Raw genomic sequence first — 11,501 nt, 5'->3', positions numbered from 1 at the left:
TTGAAATTTAAAGATGTCTAATTCTTTTATTTGTAGAAAACGTATTTAAAAAGTACGGGTCTTATTTCTAAAAGTACGGATTTGTTCTTTCAGGCTACTTTTGTAGTCAACACCGTTTAACATGCACAACAGTTTAACAATTTGCAATACGTCTTAATTAAAACATGTTGGAAAATGCTGGACTACACGTTTAATTTAGTCACATTGTAAAAGATTTTGACAAATTAAAATCCAGTGCAGGGACAGCGACGAGCCCTAAACTCACCTCTCTGAGCGATCGGGAGTCGTCAGGACGAGAAGCTGTGTCTGTTTCGGCTCATCGATGGTGAATAGAGCAGAAGCTGGAACCTCTGGGGGCACGTGCACAGGCTCTGTTTTATCTGGCTTTGGTGTGATGGCTTGTGCAGGACCGGGCTCAGCTGAAGAGGTAGACTTTTCAGCACCATCTAATGCAGCAGATTTTACTGAATAACTCTCAAGCTGTTCATCTGTAGACAACAGAGACAGTAGCAATTAAATCACAGACTAGACGAGTCAAAAATAAAAAATAAAAAAATAATTGAGGCTCATATACTCAGTAAATGAACCAGTACTGAAACAAAGAGTAAGCACACGCACCGTTTTCCTCTTCCTCTTGGTAGATGGATGTTGCTGCAGTGGAGGGACCATTGGGAATGGAGTCTGGTTGTACACGGCCTGATCATTATAGTAGAACATCCCTGCAGCCGACACTAATAAGAACAGTATCAGTTTCAATTAAAGACCAACATGTAAGCTGTGAGGATCATAACATCCTACAAGAAAACCAGGCTTTTTGTAAGGATGACTGGAAAGGCATGATTAACTTACCATTTGTTGGGGTAGTAGGTCCAGGGAGTACAGTGTAGCATGTATTGAATCCTGTGGGATGGACTGAGTACTGCTGAGGAGGCACCACATGTACTGGAGCACTGTAATAATACTGTAACACAAACAGCATATAAGTTTGGCATAAAAATCACAAAAATGCTAAAGCTATTTGAAGGTTAACGTAAACAGTATTTGAAACTTGCAGCTATAAAAGGACACACAGGGACAAATTCAAAGCACCAGGGTACACACATGACCCCTGACCTTTCCCACAACTACATCGAACAACCTCCAAGTCTCGACCTTGTCCCTGTGTGCCTCATTACATATAGCACAGTTAGGTATGGTAATGTAGGTGAAGTAATGTGGGTGAGATAAACTCAGGCAATGCAGGAGGGAAAGACAGGGCAGAGTGAGGGAGGAAGTGCAGGCCAGACAGGGGTGGGATTTTAAAGTCAGGCTAGGAAAGGTAGGTAGAACGTATTTCCTGATTAGCACACATTAGCATACAGATATCATTTTGGTGCAAACTCAGTAATGATTTCGTTTAAATAGAGTTCATAGAGTAAGTAGTTTCATTGATTTGTACAATTCTGATATACTTCATGAATAACCTTCACTCTGTTTAATCAAATCAGAGCCGGGTCCTTTTAGAGCGGTTGCCAGTTGCGCTCACATTCCTCTATATGGAGATTTTGACAATCTGATTTTAGAAGTCAGTTATGTTTTATAGATCGTTCTGAACCATAATCAGGTCCCCAATAATATCGCAGATTGGATACCACTTTTCATTCATTCCTCTTCGTTTAGTTCTGCTTAAAGACAGAGTAAGTGATCAAGGGGTTTACAAAATGAGGCCGTTTGGCTGCCGTAAGTAAAATCTAAATGAACAGTGTGTTTAGGTGATGAGGTAGTGATGGGCTTTAGTTTATTCTGTGTGAAAAACAGTGTGTGTTTGAACTGTACATTACCAGCATTTGTTCTTCTGGAGAACTCGCAGTCATGTTCACCACCACAGGAACGTAGGTCCCCGAATACTGTTGATTAGAACAACGTGAAAATGTCTGTCACTACATTTGACATCATATTTAATGTTCTCTCTTATACTTGCTCAATACAGATCTAGAACATATACAGAATATATATTTGTCAATATTTAGTGTAATTGAAGAAATGAGGATGGATAACCCAGCCATTAGGGGGGCACAAGCCAGTGCACTCTTAGTGCCGGTCCCAGAGAAGAAAGTTTCTGATAGGGTGATGATCGTGAAGGTGGAAGTTGAAGGGATGATGATAAATGTCATCAGTGCCTATGCTCCACAAGTTGGCTGTGAGATGGAGGAGAAGGAAAGATTCTGGAGTGAATTAGATGAAGTGGTAGATGGTGTACCTAGGAAAGAACGATTGGTGATTGGGGCAGACTTTAATGGGCATGTAGGTGAAGGGAACAGAGGAGATGAGGAGGTGATGGGTAGGTATGGTTTTAAGGAGAGGAATGTGGAAGGGCAGATGGTGGTAGATTTTGCTAAAAGGATGGAAATAGCAGTGGTGAACACGTATTTTAAGAAGAAGGAAGATCATAGGGTGACGTATAAGAGTGGAGGAAGGTGCACACAAGTGGATTATCTTCTGTGTAGGAGATGCAACCTGAAGGAGATTGGAGACTGTAAGGTGTTGGCAGGGGACAGTGTAGCTAGACAGCATCGGATGGTGGTCTGTAGGATGGTTTTGGAGGCGAAGAAGAAGAGGAGGAAAGTAAGGATTGAAAGAAGAATAAGATGGTGGAAACTGAAGGAGGAAGAGTGTAGTGTGAGGTTCAGGGAAGAGGTCAGACAGGGGCTTGGTGGTGGTGAAGAGGTGCCGGATGATTGGGCAACTACTGCAGGAGTGATGAGGGAGGCAGCTAGAAAAGTACTTGGTGTGACATCTGGAAATAGAAAGCAAGACAAGGAGACGTGGTGGTGGAATGAGGAAGTGCAGGAGAGCATTAGGGGAAAGAGGTTGGCAAAACAGAAGTGGGATCGACAGAGTGATGAGAAAAGTAGGCAGGAGTACAAGGAGATGCGGCAGCAGGTAAAAAGGGATGTGGCGAAAGCCAAGGAAAAGGCATATGAGGAACTGTATAAGAGGTTGGACACTAAGGAAGGAGAAAAGGATTTATACCGATTGGCCAAGCAGAGGGACCGAGCTGGGAAGGATGTACTGCAAGTTAGAGCAATAAAGGATGGAGAGGGAAATGTGTTGACTAGTGAGGAGAGTGTGTTGAGAAGATGGAGGGAGTATTTTGAGCAGCTGATGAATGAGGAAAATCAGAGAGAGAGAAGGTTGGAGGATGTGGAGTTGGTGAAGCAGGATGTAGATAGGATTAGTTAGGAGGAAGTGAGAGCAGCGATTAGGAGGATGAAGAATGGAAAGTCGGTTGGACCGGATGACATACCGGTAGAAGCGTGGAGATGTTTAGGAGAGATGGCAGTGGAGTTTTTAACCAAATTGTTTAACAGGATTTTGGAAGGTGAGAGGATGCCTGAGGAATGGAGAAGGAGTGTGCTGGTACCGATCTTTAAGAATAAGGGAGATGTGCAGACCTGCAGTAACTACAGGGGAATTAAGTTGATCAGTCACACCATGAAGTTATGGGAAAGAGTAGTGGAAGCCAGGCTGAGAGAAGAGGTGACCATCTGTGAGCAACAGTATGGTTTCATGCCGAGGAAGAGCACCACAGATGCCTTATTTGCTTTGAGGATGTTGATGGAGAAGTATAGAGAAGGACAGAAGGAGCTGCATTGTGTATTTGTGGATTTAGAGAAAGCGTACGACAGGGTGCTGAGAGAGGAGTTGTGGTATTGTATGAGGAAGTCAGGTGTGTCAGAGAAGTATGTGAGGGTGGTGCAGGACATGTATGAGGACAGTGTGACGGCAGTGAAGTGTGCAGTAGGTACGACAGACTGGTTCAGGGTAAACGTTGGACTGCATCAAGGATCGGCCCTGAGCCCTTTCCTGTTTGCAGTGTAGATGGACAGGTTGACGGACGAGGTCAGACAGGAGTCTCCCTGGACTATGTTGTTTGCAGATGATATTGTGATTTGTGGTGAGAGTAGAGAGCAGGTTGAGAAGAGCCTGGAGAGGTGGAGATATGCGCTGGAGAGAAGGGGAATGAAAGTCAGTAGGAGTAAGACAGAGTACATGTGTGTGAATGAGAGGGAGGGCAGTGGAGTGGTGCGGTTGCAGGGAGAAGAGGTGGAGAAGGTGGAGGAGTTCAGGTACCTGGGGTCAACAGTGCAAAGTAATGGAGAGTGTGTTAGGGAAGTAAAGAAAAGAGTGCAGGCAGGGTGGAGTGGGTGGAGAAGAGTGACAGGAGTGATTTGTGATAGTAGGGTATCTGCAAGAATGAAAGGGAAAGTTTATAGGACTGTGGTGAGACCTGCAAAGTTGTATGGATTAGAGACAGTGGCATTGAGTAAAAGACAGGAGGTGGAGCTGGAGGTAGCAGAGCTGAAGATGTTGAGGTTTTCGTTGGGAGTGACGAGGATGGACAAGATTAGAAATGAAATTATTAGAGGGACAGCACATGTAGGATGTTTTGGTGACAAGGTGAGGGAGGCGAGATTGAGATGGTTTGGACATGTGCAGAGAAGGGACATGAATTATATTGGTAGAAAAATGCTGAAGATGGAGCCACCAGGTAGGAGGAAAAGAGGAAGGCCAAGGAGGAGGTTCATGGATGTGGTGAGGGAAGACATGCAGGTAGTTGGTGTGAAAGAGGCAGATATAGAGGACAGGGTGGTATGGAGACGGATGATCCGCTGTGGCGACTCCTAATGGGAGCAGCCGAAAGAAGAAGAAGAAGAAAAAGAAGAGAAATGAGGATGGATATTTCTGTATGTTGTTGCAGTTTTAAAGTGAACATTCCTACTGCAGTAAACAAAAGAGTTAATGATCCGCTTCTTTCTCTTCTTTTCTCACTCCATGAGAAGTGAGAAAACTCAGGAGAAATGTAAAGGAACGATGAAGCAGGAAAAAAAAAAAAAAGTTTGGAAAAGCCAAAGCTTCACATCTACGGTATGTAGAGAGACGATGAGACACAAGTTGATGCTGTAGAGACTGTAGATTTATTTTTTTGTCGAAACTATTGAATTTGTTGTTGTATGTTATTCTTTTTTTAAACTGTTGTTATATTTAAACCGTGCCACACACAAAAACATCGAGTAAGGAATTTGTGACACACACACACACACACACACACACACACACACACACATTAACATGTCTTTAGCCGAATTAGTGTTAGTTTTAGCATAATTAGCGGCTAAAAGCTCAAAACTAAAAAAGAAGAAAACTTTTTCTCACCATCGCTGCTGATTCTCTAAGATTATTCTAATGCACTTTTTCCACGTCTGATCTTAACAACGGCCATCAATTCAATAGTGGACTTACAATGTTTGCATGTTACTATGACAGCATGACATTTGACTATGACGTTTCATTGGTGGATTAAAAAGATTATTGCACCAATCAGGGATGCCTACGTCACGGTGCTCCTTGGTTAGAGGCAAACGCCCCCTGCTGGACTTTTGTTCGGTAAGCTTTCCAGTCTATTGATTATTGCTGTTTGTTTCTTGTCTTTCTTCTATCTTATTGTGTACAGGCCACAAATACACCGTTTTCCATGCTAAGAGCATCTTTTATTCGTTGATCCGTTCCCTGGTATTACTCGAAGCATTAGTGCCCCCGTATGGCACTCATCAGTATTACTGATCACTGCTAGTGATTGGAAGATGGCCTCATTTCAGTGACTTGGTTCTTTAGATCATTTCCTTTGATCAGAAATAATATAAAATGGTACATTTCCAATAGGCAGATACCCATACACACGTCTACATACACGAACTCTGACATTAGTTCCAATAATGAAAACATGACAAGGCAGCTAAAGGACAAATGATGATAAACAGAATGAGTAGCTCACCCTCATCTCTTCTGGTCCGTATCGTTCATTCCTTAATCACGTGACTCCCATAATTATTGTAACAATAACATCAAGATTCGGACTAAAAAAATAATTAAAATACTCGCACAAGAGGATTCATGACATGAACCTTTTTATAAACCGAACAAAATAAAAATTCTGCCATGCAAATGCGTTAACACGATTAATGCTGTTGATAAGACACAATACTTGAGGGACAAAATGTGCTTCCTCAAATCTCCACCTCCACCATCTTCACCTGGCATCCGTATCAGATCTCGAATCGGCCCATTTATCATTCCTTTCAGAAAATATACACAAAGTGCACGTCACAAAGTCATGATTGTGAACATCACATCAGCTTAGATAACGTCTCATGTAAAAAGTCCACCGCTAAATCTTTCAATCGGACTGATTTGAATCGGAATGACAGGATTGCGGGTACCTGCGCAGCGACATCGAGAACACGAGCACCAGGAAAACAGCGAGTGTGCACCTTACCTTTGTCTCCGGTAGCGCGGACATGCCGGACGATGGAATCTCCAAGAATCACAGTATGGCGTTCCGTCTCGCGGAGAGGGGGGAAGCGGTTCTCGGACGAGATTTCGAAGGCCGGTGGTGGTGGTGGGGGAGACGTCCTCGACCGGGGCTTGGCTCGTGTCTTCCGCTGCTGCAGCATGCAGTGTCCGTGGGCCTGGGCAGAGAAACACGTGGAGTTGAGGTGCTGGGAGCGTTAGATTCAACTCGGGAATTTACCTGGGACGAGTGAGCGTCCGCCCGGGATGTTTCCAGCACCGCATTCCGCTCTCGCAGCTGGGCATCGAACGAGTCCTCACCTGTGCTCAAAGGCAGACACACAAAAAAGGAGAGATAAATAGTAAAGTTTAAAAACACAGTCAAACACAGGAAGCTACGTCACAGAAAGTCTGCAAGCAGAGAGTCTCCTTTCCACGTCATGACCTGCTCCCATCCTGCTGCCACCTAAAAAGATAAATAACTAACAACAATCTGCACTTACTTTATCTTTACAGTAAATACATTTACAAATAAATACATAAATACAATATGAAAATAAATAATAATAAATTGGCAATTCACACAACAAACAAATTAAATACATTTTTCACTACAAAGTCATTTTCCTAAAAACAGATCTTTCTTGCTTTGTTTGTTGCAAAGTCATCAATTACATCATCGTTGCAAATCTGACCAGCACTTGTATGGTTGATGTTTATGACAGCGAGGCTGCTGAGGTGCTCTTGTGACATGGTGGATCTCAGGTATCATTTGATTAGTTTCAGTTTTAAAAAGCTTCTTTCTGCTTCAGCTACAGTCACTGGAAGTGTAAGACAAAGTCTTGTGAAAAAAAAAAAGCTTGTTCACGTGAAAGAAAAGTGTCAATGATTTTTTTTTTGGCTTTTAAGTGTAGAAAAAGTTCAGCAAAAACATAAGTCGAGTAAAATCTCAAACCAGAGGCAAATCTCATCTAATGAAGCCACAAGATGTTTTGCATGAAAGTTGTTTTAAAAAGATTTTCACTTTTTCTATCAGTAACTACACTAATAAAGGAGAGGTAGAGGGAAGATTTGAACAATTCATAACAGCCCACAAAATACTTATAATTCTTATTATTATTATCATAACTGCAGTAACACACACACACACACACACACACACACACACACACACACACAGCTGCATTAATACATTTAAACGCTATCTCTCTAATCACACTTAATTCCTCCAGGATTAATTACAGGTTGGGTGACCTCTAACCTCTCGTGTGGTGCTGATGTTCCTCCTCAGAAGTCCGTCTGCTGTCTGAAGTCTCAGCTCCACCCTCTTCAGGTCATCAGACTTCATCAGGGCTGTCAATTAAACACAACCTATGTTTATCTACACTTATGATACCAGGACGAGAAAAAACCCTCTGAAGATGTTCTTCTTAAAGACTGAAATCCGTATCAGAGCTCTTTTATAGAAATATATATATGACTGTATAATGCTGCTGCCATTAGGACTTTATTTCACATCACATGAATCTGCTGCACTTGTGAGTGGATTTGATTCGGACTTTTCTGATAAGCGTCTCTAATAGATCAGTGTAATTATTATAATATTAACGCTTAGTGGCGTCTCACCGTCCAGACTACAATTATCTCATACATACAACTGAGCATATCATTTAAACTCACACCTAGAGGTCGACTGATACAGGATGACCAATATATGTTGCTGATTTCTTTTGTCCGATATGTTTGTCCAAATAAAATCTCTACAAATTTAAACCTATTTTGTAATGACACTGAATTGAAATAAAAAAATAAATAAAAAATCTGTGTGACATGAACAACTCATATTTCTTGTCCACTTATTACACTATTTATAACTTTTAGAATAAACTTTCAAAACTGGACCAATATAAAGTTTGTTCACAAACTTTTACTAAACTGAGTTTATTTATATGATCATCACCATTCATTACATCTCATTACCTCTGTCTTTGTCCCGCTTTTCTTCTTCTACGCTTTTTCTTCTATTTTATTTAATTTGTATTGTTTTCCAGCACAGTAATGTGATGAATGTAAATAATGTTATGTTTGCATCATTATGCTATAAAACACATATTATCCCATTAAGTTCTGAGCATGCGCAGAAAGAACCAGAGACATGACTGCACAGCGTTTTTTACTCGTTTACTCTGCACACTGCAAACACACCCACATGCAGCACGAGAGCGCCCTCTAATGGCTATCAGATATTATAACATTAATGCAATGCTACCAATGTCACTATGACCATTATTAATTTAGGGGCTTCAGGAAAGTCTGCAAAGAAATCAAAACTATACCTACCTTTTCCGGTTTGTCTGAATCGTTGCACGAAAAACATTAACAAATCCGAAAACACAGCGACAAGTCAGACAAACCGGAAAAGGTAGGTATCGTTTGTGAATGGAAACTTGGAATGGAAGACACCTGTCATTCACCTGTATATCTTGACTGACAGGTGTCTTGTCCAATGATCGGTAAGTTTACATTCACAAACTATACCTACATTTTCCGGTTTGTCTGACTTGTGTTTTCGGATTTGTTATTTTGTTTTCGGATTTGTTAATCTCTTTTGCACTTCTCACACACACACACACACACACACACACACACACACACACACACACACACACACACACACACACACACACACACACACACGTGCGCAGCTCTGCTCGGTGTCTTTCTCCTTTTTCTCCTCATCACCAGTCACTAAAACAGAGCACACTGATTAGTCCCATCAGCCACAGATCTGCTTCTCACCGCTCGTTTCCCCCCGGCTCCACCCTCCATTCACCAACCGCCGCTCGTGCACGCACCCGCTGCTCCATCCAGCAGTAGTGTTCAGGTGTTGTGAGGTGAATCCAGTGTTAACCCTGTCAGAATAACTGCTGAAAGATCATCCACTTTCTTGTGCCAATCCATGTGATTAATTATAAAGTACAGATGTTTAAGTGAATCAGGTTCTGCCCCACATTAACTGTCAGCTATATTGCTTTCAGAGCTCAAAATGAACAAAGCACTAAAGCTGCAAGAAAATACCTCAACTTCAGTTTCTGTCAAATTCCTTTTCTTTAAGGACATCAAACATCACTGACTTTACTAAAGTGGATTTCAAGAAAAAAAAAAATACCATCATTGAATGCTCTCTGTGATGAAGAGACATAAGACATGATTGAAATTCAAAATCTTTATTTATTTAATAGTGTTTATTGTGTCTCGCTGTAGTAAAAGTGTTCAGACTCTCTGTTTCTCTTGTCGGCTTCTTCTTTTTCTATTTCTCCTTTTCTTTTGAATGTTTTCTTGTCTCAGCTGAGCAACAATTTCCTCCCATCGCTCTCGGACCCTCATATAATGTTCTGTTTTATTCTCTGAAGTCTTCTTTTCTTCCTCACAGAGATTCTGGGTATCCTGGAGCCCCCTGTTGGTCTGAAGCTGTAAGTTGTTCCTCTCCTCTATGTCAAGTTTAGTTTTCTCTCTTTCGTCCTCTTGTTTTTCCTCAAAATCCAACGTGGGCTCAAACTGAGAAACACGTTCCTCCAGTCGCTCTTTGTCTCTGATCAAATGATCTCTCTCCTGCTCTGCACTATTTTTTACTTTCTCACAGTGATTCTGAGTATCCTGGAGCTTCATGGAGGTCTGTTCCAAATTTACCTCAAGCTGAGCAACATGTTCCTCCACTTTCTTTTTCTTTCTCATCCAGCTCTCTCTCTTACATTCTACAGTTTTCTTCAGTTCCTCATGGATTTTCAGGGAAGAGTGGAGCTCCATGGTGGTCTGATGCAAAGTGGCCTCAAGCTGAGCAACACGTTCCTCCAGTTGTTTTTGTTCTCTCGTCCAGCTCTCTCTCTCACAGTCTACAGTTTTCTCCAGTTCCTCATTGATTTCCAGGGAAGACTGGAGCTCCATGGTGGTCTGATCCAAAATAAACTCAAGCTGAGCAACATGTTCCTCCAGTTGTTTTTGTTCTCTCGTCCAGCTCTGGCTTCTCTCAGTTATGTCCTGTTTCTGCTGCTTTCGCTCAGAAGCCAAAGTAGCCTCCAACTTTTGCACCGTCTGTAGCAGAATGGCTTTTTCTTCTTTCTCTTCTGTTATCTTCTCTATCATTAGAAGAGAAAATGCATCCAAGTCTTTCTCTACTTTCTCCATGTGTTCCAGCTTCTCCTTCATTTCAGCAATCTGCTTAGTTTTCTTTGTTCTTCTGGTTTGAAAAAACTTTCTCAACCTTCTAAAGAGCTCCATGTTTATGCCTCTTTACTCACAAGCAAAAACCTCGGAAATGAGAGAAACAGAGACGCGTTCCCAATTATAGACGTTGCCTACTGTGACGTCACAGGGAGATGCCCCGCCCTCCGTCTGTGACGTGACCCGGTCTCACTTAACCGGACTATGCGCATGCGCACATTACAGAGTTAAAGAGCGAATTAAATATCATGTCTTCACAATTTTTCTGTTGTTCCTGAGAGAAGAGCGATTTTACAGTCATAAATAAGATAAAAACGGCTGTAAACTGTGTATAAAGCGAGTGAATCCGAGTTGAGAACCGGAAGTTGACCGGAGTGACTCTATGAATGTTGCAGAATCATAAATGACCAGTAGGTGGCAGTGTGATGTGTATTAAAGCTCACTGTCACAGCAGGTAATTAGAAGTAGTGGAGCTCTAATGACGTCATTAATAGCGAGGACAAGACACACAGCAGTTTGGGATTCTTTTATTGACTTTATTGATTAATTGATTGAAGAAATGTTTTACCTTTAAATGTTTTCTTTTGACCAACTTTTGCATTTTTATCTACATGCTTCAGATGAGTTTTATAAAAAAAATTGTTTACTACTTATTAAAAAATAAAATTTAATTGTGAGTGAAACCAATTGTTTATTAAATGCATTATTCACTAAATAAACATAAATGAAAACTGGATGATTTGTTTTTATTGAATGTAAAAATATTAATTTGAGGATAATCGAACTTAATGAATCGAATAGTTTTGGATTAAATGAAGACTTTACTGAACTAAACAGCACTGAATTCTCCTTTAAATCAACTTAAGTTCACTGAACTAAATACTGTTACTTATATGAAAATAAACCCGGTTTCTTGAACCCTGTTCGGTTTCAGCCCCACTTTTGGGCCT

At 41.3% G+C, this 11,501-nt stretch overlaps 2 protein-coding genes across 3 annotated transcripts in view; one reads left to right on the top strand and one right to left on the bottom strand.

Annotated features, from left to right (window-relative positions):
- Window positions 1-11,501, top strand: part of LOC310724557 (eukaryotic translation initiation factor 4 gamma 3-like) — a 278,886-nt gene that overhangs the window by 152,113 nt on the left and 115,272 nt on the right. The window lies entirely within an intron of this gene.
- Window positions 1-11,501, bottom strand: part of LOC310724970 (uncharacterized protein) — a 37,748-nt gene that overhangs the window by 7,125 nt on the left and 19,122 nt on the right. The gene's annotated exons all lie outside the window — the stretch shown is intronic.

The sequence above is a fragment of the Silurus aristotelis genome, assembly GCF_946808225.1.
Source record: "Silurus aristotelis genome assembly, chromosome: 1".
NCBI lineage: Eukaryota > Metazoa > Chordata > Actinopteri > Siluriformes > Siluridae > Silurus > Silurus aristotelis.
Note: the sequence above shows the minus strand (reverse complement) of the source record. Positions and strands in the feature narration are given on the sequence as shown.